A 15,049-nucleotide genomic window follows, 5' to 3' on the forward strand; every position below is an offset into this window, starting at 1 on the left:
AAAAAGATAGGCCAGGATGAATATGAAAGATCACTCCTGTCACTACTCCATTTTAAACCTATGCTTGACAGCTGCTGTTTAAGAAAATCAATTCTGATTTAAAGAATCAGCGCCTTCATATAAATAGCTGTGATTTACTGTTTAAAATATTTATTTCTCATCAATAATATTGAGTCAGTAAGGTAAACAAGAGTTTTATCTAGCTCTCTGCATGATTCTTTCATCATAAAAGTGACAAAAATGTAACATGCTTTCCTCTATTTTAGCTATAGATTTGTAGAGGTCTAAATTGAAGATGACAATTTAATTACTCAGGATTTGAAACTACACAACTATTAACTGTTCATTAAAATGTATTTATTACCAAATTTCAGTTTCAGGTAATTCCCATATCATTGATACCTGTGGTTATTATTTAGAAGGTAATTTCTGACAAGTTCAGACAACATGATTTTAAAAATTACCACTAGTGCATACTTGATACGCTCAGTATAGCTAATCAGTTAGACATAACAATGTCCCTTTTATGCTTTCTTTATAATATCCTTCAAAAATCTGGCTTTTTTATGTAAAAATTATTTTCAAGAACATAAATTGTTTTTCATATTGATTTATTTTGCTTTTATTTTAAAAAAATATATTTATTTATTTTAGAGAGACAGATACAGAAAGAGAGAGCATGAATAGGATCAGGGATAGAGGGAGAGGAAGAGAGAGAATCTTTTTTTTTAAGATAATTTTTAATTTTTTTATTAACATATAATGTATTATTAGCCTCAGGGGTACAGGTTTGTGAATCGCCAGCTTTACACACTTCACAGCACTCACCACAGCACATACCCTCCCCAATGTCCATAACCCCACCCCCCTTCTCCCAACCCCCCTCCCCCAGCAACCCTCAGTTTGTTTTGTGAGATTAAGAGAGAATAAGGGAGAGAGAGAATCTTAAGCAGGCTCCCCACTCAGCCCAGAGCCCAATGTGGGGTTTCATCCCAAGATCCCCAGATTACAATCTAAACCAGAGTCAAGAGTTAGACACCCAACGGACTGAGCCACGCAGGTACCTCTCACTTTGCTTTTCTTTTGAAACTTAGTATCTTAAGTTCTCTATAACTTTCTGAGTTTGAAGACAATTTGAGCTATTTTAGAAGTTAAAGTAATCTAGTGACAAGAATGGTCCTTGAGAATACCAGATATTTTCAAACTTGTATGTTCAGGAAAAATAGAGCATATTATCAGGAAGACTTCAGGCAAGCTACAATATACGACCAATATCAGGCACTACAGGACTAGCTACCACATGAAAATATTGGCCATCCCGGCATCTTTGGCAAATGGTAAGATGTGCATTCTTCAACTAGAAACAGAGTTATAACATGCCCTCCTTAGATGGTGGTTTAGAGGGCACTGGAGAACGGTAGATAAAAATTTAACTACTTGTTGCTGGATTGGTTTGCTTATTGTAAATCATCTCTTTTTGTTGTTAGTTTTGGTTCATTTTAAAAAGTATTTATTGATCAATGGTTTGCACTGAGGTACACCTTGGAAATATAACAATGAAAAGATGTAACAATTGTACATAAGAGGCTTACAGGTTTTTTAGTATTTGTAGTACATTTTGTTTTAATTAATCCACAAAGGCAAATTTAATGCTTGACCACTCATTTTATTTTCACACATGTTCAATTTTGATATTACAAATCTAATTCTCTTTGAGGGAAGAAGAAGTTTGTCATATTCCTCAGTATAGATATAGGTCAATAAAGAATGAATTTTCTATCCAGACTTTTAGAAGATTATTATAAGAGAAATGTAGGAACCAGGACAGTTTTGCAAATAAAACCACAACAATTCTCAGAGTAATGACTTCGTTGACATTTTATCATGATTTGTGTTGTTTTGTTTTGTTCTTAAATGTTAGCTTATTTTTAATGACAGTATTTCCAACGTGTTATACCTTTTGTTTTTTAGTAACTAAAATTAACAACAACAACAAAAAGATTAACATTATAAGAATTTACTTTATAAATTTAATTTTCTTATTATTCGGGCGTTCTCTGGGCCAAATTATTTTATTAATGCTATAGATGCATTAGTGAATAAAAAAGATACAAATACTTGCCTCCTGTTGCTTGTACTGGAATTGCAGTGGTTATAACATTATTATAGGAATTATTGAAGAATTATAAGAATTACCCTTTGAATTTAATGATATCTGTAAGAAAGACTAGAAGACAAGTTTAGGAGTCCACTGACAATATTTATAACCATACACTCCTAGGTTAAAAACACTTGAACACTTTCTATAGATGAGTAAAAAAGAACCTGGAAATTATTATTTTGAAATAAAAAAAAAATTCTGTGGACTACTAATCAGTACCTTTTAAACAAACTTTAATAATTTTACTGGACTTTCCTTAAAAGTCCCTTAAATGTAATATTTCCTTTGTGTGCGACTCCAGAAGGTATACTCCTATTTATATATCTCCATATAATAACTTCTAATTAAATAGCCCATTTCACCTTATAGCCCTGCTTAACTCCAAGGTAAATTTTGGTTCTATTCTAGAACAAGAGATTTATTGTCCATTTGGTTCCAAACATCAACATTTCTATACTTCAGCCCAGCACTATGTCTTAGTCGTAAACTATATTAGTTTATTATTATTTTTTTACAACGGTATAAATGCTTTCACTGAACAAGTTAATATTACACTTTTCGTTTTTATCCAGGATCATTATTGAAAATTTTTTTTTAAAAGCATTTTTAAAACTTTGCAAAACTGTGACTGAAGTCATTATCCGTAAAGTCAGAGGCAAAATCTTTATTGTGCTTGTATTTGCATAGTACTTACAGTCCTTTTTCAAAATGATTTCCCCAAATTCTCCTTAAATTGATATTTATGTGGGATGCCTGGGTGGCTCAGTGGGTTAAGCCTCTGCCTTCGACTCAGGTCATGATCTCAGGGTCCTGGGATCAAGTCCTACAACTGGGCTCTCTGCTCAGCGGGAAGCCTGCTTCCCCCTCTCTCTCTCTGCCTACTTGTGATCTCTCTCTTTCTCTCTCTGTAAAATAAATAAATAAAAATCTTTAAAAAAATAAATATGCACTTATGTGACAAAATTATTTTACTGATGAAAATTGTTTTATTCTCCTTACAAGCCAGGATGTTTTATTTATTATTATTATACAAGAAAAAGCAGAATCTTATTCCTACTTACAGTAACCATATTAAATACAGATGTCTGTAACTATTATTTCCATTCCATTTCTATATGTATATATATATATATATAGATTATTTTAATCTTTATTTTTAAAGTATTTATTTAATTTACCATTGATTATATCTCCTATGCTGTACTTTTCATCCTTGTGACTTATTCATTCCATAGTTGGACGCCTATATCTCCCACTGTGCTTCACCCCCCTCCTCCCACCCCACATCATCCATCAGTTTGTTCTCTGTATTTGTGGATGTTTCTGCTTTTTTGTTTGAAATTTTTAAAGTCCCACATGTACATGAAGTAATATGATATTTGTCTTTCTCAGTCTGACTTATTTCACTTAGCATAATATCCTCTAGATCCATTCATGTTGTCACAAATGGGAAGGTCTCATTCTTTTTTATGACACTATAATATTCCATTGTTGTCTTCTTCATTCATCTATTGATGGATACTTGTGTTGCTTGCATATCTTGGTTTTTGTAAATAATGCTGCAATAAACATAGGGGTACATATATCTTTTCAAATTATTGCTCTTGTTTTTCTTGTGTAAATACTTTGTACTGGAATTAATCGATCACAGTATTCTATTTTAATCTTTTGAGGAATTTCCATACTCTTTTCCACAATGAATGCTCCAATTTGCATTCTCATCAACAGGGCAGGAGGTTTCTTTTTCTTCTTCTTTTTTTTCTTCTTTTTTTTTTTTTTTTTATTTTTCAAGCCATCACTTGTTACTTCTTGTTTGCTCAATTCTCACTGTTTTGTCAAGGATAAGGTATTATTTCATTGTGGGTTTGATTTTCATTTCCCTGATGATAAATGATGTTGAGCATCTTTTCATGTGTATGTTGGCCATCTGTATGTCTTCTTTGGGAAGAAAAATCTTTATTTTAAACTCTTTACTGTACTGGTAATCAAAGATATTGATTATAATACATTTTCAGAAGCCTTTCTCATACTGTACTTTAAAATTAGATTCTGCCATCTAAGTATACTAAACATCTTGCATCTGAATGTAATTATTTTCTGACCACTTTTCCTTATGAATTAAAATTAAGTACAATTCAAATTTTACCAAAATATTTTGTTATATCACTTATGTTGAAAAGCCAAGATATTTTATGTTTAAAATATAAAGATAACCCAAGTGACTCTTGAACTTTGGACTTTTAAGAATTATATCACCTGTATGCTGAAGAATTAAGGAATGGAATTCACCTTCTGTTCATTTTTTCTAATCAGCTCTACCATTAGGTAGTATCATTTAACTTCTTCTTTATTGGTAGGACAAGATTGTATTGACAGGATCAAGCAGGAGATTAGTTCCTTCTGCAGTATATACTCCTCAGAGGAATACTAACCCTCATTAAGATGGAAAACACTTAAAGCTGTAATTCAGAGGCACTGTATTGCCTGATCAGCTAAAATAAATAATGAGAAGGACCCACTGGACTATAGGCTTAGCGGAGTTAAATCACTGGAAAAATTCACTTTTCAGGCTAATCTTAACCTATACAACATGATTTAAAACAAGTTAGTTAAAAATTAAAAAACAAAAAACAAACAAACAACAAAACAGAAAAGGAAAGTGAAAAAGTATAATAATAAAGCATTTCTAACAGATTAATATAATGGCAATCTCTTGCTGGCTTAGGCAGACATAATGAAATATCCCATGAACAAAAGAAAAAAATAAAGGAATTCAATTCAGTGTGTGTTCCAAAAATTTACCAGATCTAATGTTAATGTTAAACATTAGTGGCCACAAGGACTACTAAAACATAATCCCTGCCGGCAAGTCCTTCATAAATTGGTCATGTGAAAAAAATGGGTTAAAAATGATAATAGTAACATATTTGTGGAAATCCATCTAGTCAGCAGTTATTTTAATAATTTTCAAACTAATATATTGGAAAGGATTTAAAGTAGTTATTAACCCACAGGACATTTGTTTTTAAAATTGAAGAGGAATTGCTATTTCAAATAAAAATGCATTCTGTTATTTTTTAAGTTCCTGATTGGATACCTTAGTTTTCTGTAATACCTGAAGTTATATGCTTTTTTGCTTTAGGGATTATCACATCTTTTTTTTTGTTTTTTTATAAATCTGTTTCCCTTTTATTGAGGGAAATTGAAAGAATTATCAATGCATAAGGAAAAGAAAAACAAAACAAAACAAAACAAAAAACCCTTTTGGTATAATTTCCAGATATACCAGTGACAAATCGCATAGCTAAAAGTCAGAATGACTTTTTTATTTTCCCCATGTCTACACATGGCTGTTTACTTCAACAGGTGCACAAAGGAAAAGCAATCATTTCTCTATACTCCTGGTGGAATACAGAAAAGAGAGTGGCAAAATTCTGCCTATTTATATAGAAAATGATACATATACAAGATTTTATATCTTGATGAATTTCTTGACATCTTTATATAATAAAATGACTAATTCTACTCCATTAGGTTATTTAAAAATTTATTACCTTTAAATAAACAATGTCTAAATTAAGGAAGAACAATTTAAGGTCGTTTGAAGTCTAAAATTATAGCACATAACTGGTTATTTAACTAAAGCCATCAATTAATATGTCATTACTAAAGTAATGATGTAAATCATTGAATAATGGAGCTCTTATTTTTTATTAATTTGACTATATACAATATATAAGTCTCAAATGTGCAACAATGAAAATCCATATGTATATGCATATAGGTAGATGATGCATTAAATTATCCATATATCTTTGAATATGTTTACTATACTTAAGAGTTGAGTTTACCACTTTAGAAAAGCAATGCCTTTAAAATGATTTTCCTCATATCCAGGGATTTTTTCCTGCAAGTAATACTATAAAATATATATATTTTTAGTTGTATTCTTGATTTTTCACATTATTATTCCTTAAAATAACAATTGCTAAAATGATCTTCATATTCTTGTCATTATCTGGCATTTTTGAGGACATAAGAAAACTGACCTTAATTAAAAACATATCATAGCATTTCAGCAAAATATTAAAATCATCTCATTCTACTGAAATGTTATTAAGTGTCCCATTTTGAGACACGATCTCTGTTTTATGTATGTTGGATATTATTTTTCCTTTTTGCAATACTATAAAGCAATTTTTAGTAAGATTGCATCATTAAGTCCTTCGGAGTAATATCGTAATTTCTCTGAAGAACGGAGAGGTAAATTGAATCATGCTTACGATTATTATACTTTTTAATCCAATAAATAATACATGTAATCGAAAAAAGTAGTTTTTTGATATTTTTAGTTTATGGTACATGTCTAAATATATGACACAGAATCACATTTAGTTGATTAAACTATAACTTTCATTGAAAAATTAAATTAGATGAAGCAGATATGCTTTGAAAACCTGTAATATGAAAACTTATATTATGAAAACCCATAATACTCAGATCACTTGGTTATAATAGACTGAGAAAAAACTCCCACTTTAATTTTTAATTTTATTTTATATTTCTAATATTTAAATTTTCCATTTTATTTTAGTATTTTTTTTTTTTCAGGGAGGGGAAAGGAAGGGCAGAGATTGAAGAAAAGAGAATATTTTTTTCCCCAAAGATTTTATTTGAGAGGAAGAGAGCAAACAAGAGAGAGAGAGAAAGTGAGAGAACACGTGTGGCAGGGAGGAGCAGAGGGAGAGGGAGAAGGAGACGTCTGGCTGAGGCAGAAGCCCAATGTGGGGCTAGATCCTAGGACTCCAGGATCATGACCAGAGCCAAAGTAGATGCTTAAGCTTAACTGTCTGAGTGACCCAGATTCCCCAGAAAGAGAGAGAATCTTAAGCAGGCTTCAAGCCCAGTACGAAACCATACTCGGGGCTGGATGCCACGACGCTGAGATCATGACCTGAGCTAAAAATCAAGAGTCGGACGCTTCACTGACTGAACCACCCAGGTGCCCCTATTTTCCATTTTAAAATTTTATTTTGTTCAAGAGCATTTCATTAAGTGGCAACAAAAATCCTAATAAATAACTTTCGATCTGCAATCAGTTCTGATTAAGTTGCAGTTCGGTGTAATAGGGAGAGCATGGTTTTCAATTTGGCTTCAAGAACATTGGCATTCAGTCCTTGCCTGCTGCTTATTTATTCACCTTGAACCTCTGTCATCTCAACAAGCTAATGGTGATAACAATTTATACTGTACTGTGTTGCTAGGAGGTGAAATAAGGAAATATTGGTAAAATGCTTGACATATCAAAAGAGCTTGATAAAATAATTTCTTGGGGCGCGTGGGTGGCTCAGTGGGTTAAAACCTCTGCCTTCAGATCGGGTCATGATCCCAGGATCATGACCCAGGGTCCTGGGATCGAGCCCTGCATCAGCTTCTCTGCTCAGCAGCGAGCCTGCTTCCTCCTCTCTCTCTGCCTGCTTCTCTGCCTACTTGTGATCTCTGTCTGTCAAATAAATAAAAAAAATCTTTAAAAAAATTATTAAAAAAATAAAATAAAAGTAATTTCTTGAGAAGAAAATAAAAATAGTATGTCATTTTCATCATCATTGTCTTTTTTTTTTCTCTAATGAAGTTTGGAAGGTTTTCAGTTAAAGTTACCTCTAGAATATAACCTTTCAAATGGGGGGGGGACGAGCTATTCACCTGCTGTTTCTATATTATTATTATTTAAATTCAAAAGTGATAACAGTAAAATATATACGGTGCTTATTAGTGAGAAGAGAATCTATGTTTGACTCTACCTTTGAACTCTTATTCATTTGGTCTATCTTTAGAAACTATGAACAATAGAACATAAATGAAAAGACCCTAAGTTTTTCACAATTATATGCATGATCATGATAATTTCTTACCACTGAATTTAAAGCTAATAATTTTGATTCTATGTCCTTGTTCTTAATGGTTTTTTACTTAATGGTCTTTTATTAAGAATGCTTTGCTTTGATAATACTTGAACATGCCATTCACCTTCATGATTTGGACACCTGGACCATTATATCAGGACTCTATTTCCCTCCTTTCTCAACTATAAAAGCTGTTCTCATCCTGAGGTATGGCTCAGATGCTAAGTCCTCTGTAAAGCTTCCTCTTCCCCCATAGAAGGAGTTTTTCTAACCTTGTCATCCATATCACATTAATTACACCTCAATTTAGTACTTATTTAATCACCATTTATTCAGTCACTCAACCAATACTTATTAAGCAACTTTATTTCAGGTGCTATGCTACCTGTACCCCAGTTGTCACTAAAGTAAGAATAATTATTGTCCTTCTAAAACTAAGTCTAATTGGAGGCAGGAGAGATATGCAGCCAAAAAGACAAAATATACACATAAATATACAATGTAACTGTAATATAATAGATGAAGTAATGGAATCAAGAAATAAGGCCAACCAATTTTAAAGACTCTCAGAAAGCTTTGTGGAGAAATGATAATCTAGTCTGAAATCGGAAGATAGGTAAGGATTGGGCAAGTGAAGGGATTCAAGTAGAAATAATAGTTTAGGTAGAATAAATTGCATATGCAAAGATGCTGAAGAAAGGGAGAAAGTGAGGTGAATTTGAGGAATAAAATTATGACCGAAATATAGCTGTTTGGCTGAGAATTTTGGTGGCATACACAGGGGAGAGATACAGATGAAGGATTAAGTAAGGGAAGATAATTTTATAAATTATCTTAAAGAGTTTGGATGTTATCCAGGGGGCAGATGACACAAAATCATAAGTAGAGTAAAGAGTTATTTGCTCAAATTTAACTTTATAGCAAGACAACTCTAGTAAAAACAAAACGAAAGAGAAACAAACAAATTGGGGAGACCCACATGGGTGTTAAGAAAAGCAATTATGAAGCTATTGTAGTAATACAGAATGAGACTATGCTGGTAGGTTGGGGGTACAGCATGACCCACTCAAGTGAAGTGGGTGTGGAAAGAAAGTGATAGATTTGATGATTTGATTCTTGGGAGGAACTTGGGAATTGATTGGATATATGTCATGAGTGAGAAGGTAGAGGAAAGTAGGATTTTACCTTAAAACTCTGGAGAACAGTATAGAGGTTCCTCAGAAAGTTGAAAATAGAGCTATCCTACAATCCAGTGATTGTACTACTAGAGATTTATCCCAAATATACAAATGTAGTGAACCGAAGGGGCACCTACACTCCAATGTTTATCACAGCAATGTCCATAATAGGCTAGGAAAAGAGCCCAGATGCCCATCGACAGGTGAATGCATAAAAAAAGATGGTGTGTGTGTGTACACACACACACACACACACACACACACACACACACACACACGGGAATATTATGCAGCCATCAAAAATGAAATTCTACGATTTGCAATGATGTGGATGGAACTAGAGGGTATTATGCTAAGCGAAATACATCAATTAGGAGAAGGCAATTATCATATGATCTCATATGTGGAATTTAAGAAACAGAAGATCACATGGGAAGGGAGGGAAAAATAAAACAAGATGAAATTAGAGAAGGAGAGAAACCATAAGAGACTCTTAATCATAAGAAAGTAACTGAGATTCCTGGAGAGGAGTAGGTTAGGGAGACGGGGTAACTGGGTGATGGACATTAAGGAGGACTTGTGATGTAATGAGTGTTGGGTATTATATAAGACTAATGAATCACTGAATTTTATCTTTGAAACTAATAATACACTATTAGTTAATTGAATTTAAATAAAAAAGAATTTGGCTTAAAGATTTGAATATAGGGAAGTGTCATTTGTGAGATAAGGAAACCAGAAAGAAAAAATTAAATGAAGAATGTTGATTTTTAGTTGATAGATGTTTTAGTTTCTAAGAGATTGCCGCGGGCCATGTGTTCTACCTCTCATAAAGCCTTCCTCACTTGATTCTAAGTTTCTTAGAATCAGAGCAGTAGTTTTTTTAGAAGATTTTATGTATTTATTTGACACAGAGAGAGAGTGCATAAGCAGGCAGAGCAGCAAGCAGAGGGTGAGGGAGAAGCAGGCTCTCTGCTGGGCAAAGAGTGTGACATGGGATGTCACCCCAGGTCCTGTGATCATGACTTGAGCCAAAGGGGGTCACTTAACGAACTGAACCACCCAGGTACCCCCAAAGCAGTATTTTTATTTTTATTTTATTTTGTTTTGTTTAATTATTTTATTTTATCTATTTTTTAAATGATTTATTTTAAAGAGGAAGAGAACACATGCACAACACACATGTGCCAGGGGGAGGGGCAGGGAGAGAGGGAGAGAGAATCTCTAGCAGAATCCCTGCTTGAGTATGGAACCCTGTCATGGGGCTCGAGCCCACAGTCCTGAGATCATGACCTGAGCCAAAACTGAGAGTAGGCCACTTAATAGACCGAGCCACCCAGGTGCCCCTCTAAGCAGTATTTTTAATGATACCTGTCATCCAGCTTCATACTAAAATATATCAGAGCATTTTGCCTACTGTAAATTATAATTAATATTTACCTCTTTTTATTATTTACCTTTTTATGGTAGTTTTCTTTATTATTAATGTTACCAAAAGAAATATGAATTATAACTATTTGGAAAAACTATTGAAAATTTATAGTTAAAATATATTTTAACTCTTCATCATTCATTTACTTATACTGTTCATTTAGTAGATGTTTACTTCAGAGCTAACATTTATTCTAATTTGTAATAAAATATGATATATGATAGAGAGTAATATAATAATATGCTATATATTTAATAGATTCTGGGAGCATTATATACAATATATTATTTTATAATAATAAAATGATTCTGATATTTACACTTTCATAGAATAAGATACATTCCGTTTGTTTATTAAGGAAGAAGGTGGCTTTTTAACAATTGGAGAATTGGAGATTTTGTTTTGAAGATTTAACTATTTATACTTACAAACTCCAATATTAGTGATCATTATAAAGCAGTGTAGCAGTTGCTGAAAATGAGGAATATGGAACTGCTTGCATTACCTGGAGCAAAGGAGTCAGTTTTCCTTAGACCTTTGCTCCATAAAAAACATGGGATTGAGAAATAGAGAAGAATATGTGGTAAAATGTAAACAGGTGGGTAAATGCAGCTGAAGGCTATATGTGTTTACTATATTAGCCTCTCAACTTTCTCGTGGGTTTCACATTTTTCAAAATTAAAATAAAAGAAATCTCCTTGACACAATTATTTTATGAAGCTTCTTTGCATATGCAAGATTATAAGCGGGTTTTATTTCCTGAGAAAATACTTTGAACATGTTAGCAGCAAAAATCAGTTCAAATGCAAGCCTAAAAGAAGAAATTATATAGTATGCCATATTAATTGTTCAACAAATATTAATAATTAGTTTTGAACATTCAATTAGATATTAGATAACTTCTAATAGATAGATGAACCTCTATGACATGACCCACCAATCTAAAGGATATAAAGTCTAAGTCAGTAATTCATAATTTTCTCCTTCTTTCTAATTTCAGTTATACTAGAAATTCATCTGTATTATTATAGGAAATACTTTATAAGTTCTATTATTTCATGAATTTCAAATACATATGGTATGCCAGTGTTTTAGATAAAAATAACGCACTGCCACCCTGGAATAGGATTAAGAAGAGCTAATGAGGAGAAATATTTATTGTGTACTAGAATATGCATTTATATGTGTTATATATATTACATATTATTTTATATATGTATTTTATGCTTTAGTGCATATTACTATATATGTGACTTCTTTTGGTGTATTTTCTTTCTTCTGGTGTATTTTTGGGGTATTTGCGAGTAATAAATTGTGTGAATTGATAATGTTAACACCGGATTTTCTTTGGTGAGAATTTGTTATAAGAGAAGGCCACATACTAAATATTTATTTTTTAAACAATCTTATATTTCAGTGTTTATTATTTCCTCTTAATTTTGGAAAAGAAAAACTTGATAAGTACTATTTTTAATTAAATGATACTTTTTAAATATGACCTCATGTTTTTAGTTATTCTAATGTTTTGTTGTATTTTGTTATTCATAAAATACACCCTTACATGTTTTAGAATATACTGTGCACTGACATTGCATTTTCCCTTGTTGGCCTCTTAGACAGTCAGAAATAGTAAATTCAAGATAATTTTGCCATTTCCTTACACTCCACTGTCATAATAATTCACTTATTAGTTTAATAATTCTTACTTTCTTTCCTTGAACCTCACAAATTCCGTTCCTTGGTATTACCTCTAATATAGCAGTTTACTTTAGTAGTGACCTCCAAGATTCCTCAAAGGAGCCATACTTACTACTTTTGAAATTGGCAATCTATATCATAAACTCATCTCTCACACAAGAATAAATATCGCTATTAATCCAACAAAATAAAGGAACCAAGTCAGGCCACTCAATATTAATTTAAAATTTACTACTCATTTACAAAAGCGCATTTACCTGCTTTTGTAAAAAAAAAAAAACTAGGTGAATGAGGTGGGTTTTTTTTGTTTTGTTTTGTTTTGTTTTGTTTTTTAGTGAACATTGAGTCTAACGGCCACTTGTCCTAAGGATCTTTGGAAACATACATCCTTGTTTTAATATATTCTAACACTGCTTTTCTCTCTGTTTCGTAACTCTTAAGGGAAGTTTCCCAAAGGTGGCTTGAGTTGAAATGTTGGGAATTATAGTTTGGTTATTGTTCATGTCTTTAAAAAGACCTTATAATTATAATGATTTCAAGAGATCACCAAAATTAATATAAATTTGGACAGGATTGATATTCTCATAATACCATTGCTGATAAACTTTCTTTCAGAAAAAAAAAATACTGAACAGACGTGAGAACATGTACCCAAGTTAAAAGTAGAAGAAAGAGAAATAATTAAAATCTAATACTAACATTTTTAAGTGTTCCCTCCACACATAATACAAGAAAATCTTTCCAGTTTCCTGTGTGTTAAGATTAGGAAATACAACAACCATGAAATATCTTTAACACATTTGGTAAGAAAAGAACAAATATGGTGGTTCTGGTCAATTACATATTGGAAAACCATAAAATTTTAGAGACCTTAAATGCTATCCAAGTCAATTGTATACTACTTTGTTAATGTTGTGTGTCTTTGAAAATCATGTGCTGGAGCAAAGAGTTAGGTTTAATTTTATGGTATACAATTATATGATTTCATATCAGTGTGAAATGTACTTTGAAGCATTCCTAATGTCCTTCTAACATTCTAGGCACTAATCTAGGTATTTTAAATAAGAAAAAATATGACTTTCTGTAATAATGATTAAATGTTTCTAGTTTGAATATATTTGATCAGAAGAGTAAAAATATGTGTTTAACAAAAATAAATATGTATTAGTAATAAGAGCATTATACTATACCTTAAACATAGGAATACTTCTTTGTTTATTAATATAAATGAAATAAAATTAATTTTAAGATAACTGGTTTAGTTCCCACACAAGAAACAATATCTAAAAGTACTTATTTTCTTCATCAGCATTAGAAATTATGTATTGAATCATTTTCAGTATCACCTTTATACAAGCAATTGATGGAGATCCAGAAAGTCCTAACTAATATTCCAAGATCTTTCTATTATATGTCATCCTTACTATGATAAATAATATTTAAGTGTCTTTTCTTGTAAGACTTCCGTTGCTATTTTCAAAAGAGCACATTGTTTAATCATCAGAGTAGAGTATCTCAATGATTGGGACAACTTATACAGCATGTGGGCATTGGTCCTTCTGATTGTATAGTGTGTATAACTAGATCTGATGACCTATATCAGTCATATTGCATCACTGTTTGAGATACTTTATAGTTGTAAAATTATTGCTGTATACCTTTCATGTATAAATAGTGTAGTGTTAAGTTATGAATTGTAGGGTTATAACTAGAAAGCAAATTAAAGTATCAATGGCCCTATCAAAACAGAGCAATATGGCAACAATTATCATTAAAATACTTTATTTAATATTGTGCATTTTGATTTCTTTCTAAAGATATTTTGCTGACTAAAAACCCTCACAATCAAAACTTTTTCATTAGGCAGAATTTATATACTGCATAGTTGTACGTGCTATAAATAATGATATTGGGAAAGATCAGTGAAGATGGAAAGGAAAATTGAATGCAAATATTTGTAGAATATTTTGTGTCGTGTAAAGACATTGCATCAGCTACTCTGTGTAAAGTTATTTATACTAAACCACACTTGGATTGCACCCCCTGGTACTTTATTTTTGAACACTTATAAAATTAATGTATATGGGTTCATGGTTTATGTAGAATCTACATTGTTATAGTTTTTGTGTGTATATGAATTTTGTAGGTACGCCTGTTTGTTTCATGAATAGAACATGGATGCACATTTAAATTTTTTAAAGTCCTAGAAATAGTTTGATTATGGTTCTGTCTTAATAATCAGGGAAGTTTGTCCTTAGTAGAATAATGGGAAAAAACCTGAGAAAGCCTACAGACCTCCTCTCCCACCCATCACCCCCACACATCCATCCATCTACTTCTAGAGACAGATAGATGATAGGTAGAGACACACACAAATATAAACACAGTAATTTATGTATGTATTTTTGCACCAATTTTATTCCTTTTTAGTATTGATATTATGAAGATAATTACCTATCTTTAATTCATTTTTAATGCATTTTAATTCATTTTAAAGCATTTTAGAACATTAAGTAAACAATAAAATACACTGAATATTAAAATTCATAATACAAATTTGAGGTGACACATTGATTTCATAATACGATTTATGAGATGATTAAAATATTCAATATTTATTTGGAAAGTGTCCAATGTTATAAACACTTAAACAAAAAAGAAGGATTATTCAAAACCA

General features: G+C 31.6%; 1 protein-coding gene across 8 annotated transcripts in view; it reads left to right on the plus strand.

The window, feature by feature from the left end:
• Positions 1-15,049, plus strand: part of BRINP3 (BMP/retinoic acid inducible neural specific 3) — a 402,430-nt gene that overhangs the window by 9,621 nt on the left and 377,760 nt on the right. Inside the window, exon 1 of one of the 8 annotated variants that reach the window (XM_032318842.1) lies at positions 7,147-7,163. The exons of 6 other annotated variants lie outside the window; for them this stretch is intronic. The gene's annotated coding sequence lies outside the window, so the exon portion shown is untranslated. Of the gene's footprint in view, positions 1-7,146; positions 7,164-9,095; positions 9,108-15,049 lie in introns of those variants that run through there. One more of the 8 variants, XM_032318840.1, reaches the window with a different exon arrangement.

This window comes from Mustela erminea, chromosome 17 (assembly GCF_009829155.1).
Source record: "Mustela erminea isolate mMusErm1 chromosome 17, mMusErm1.Pri, whole genome shotgun sequence".
Classification (NCBI taxonomy): Eukaryota; Metazoa; Chordata; class Mammalia; order Carnivora; family Mustelidae; genus Mustela; species Mustela erminea.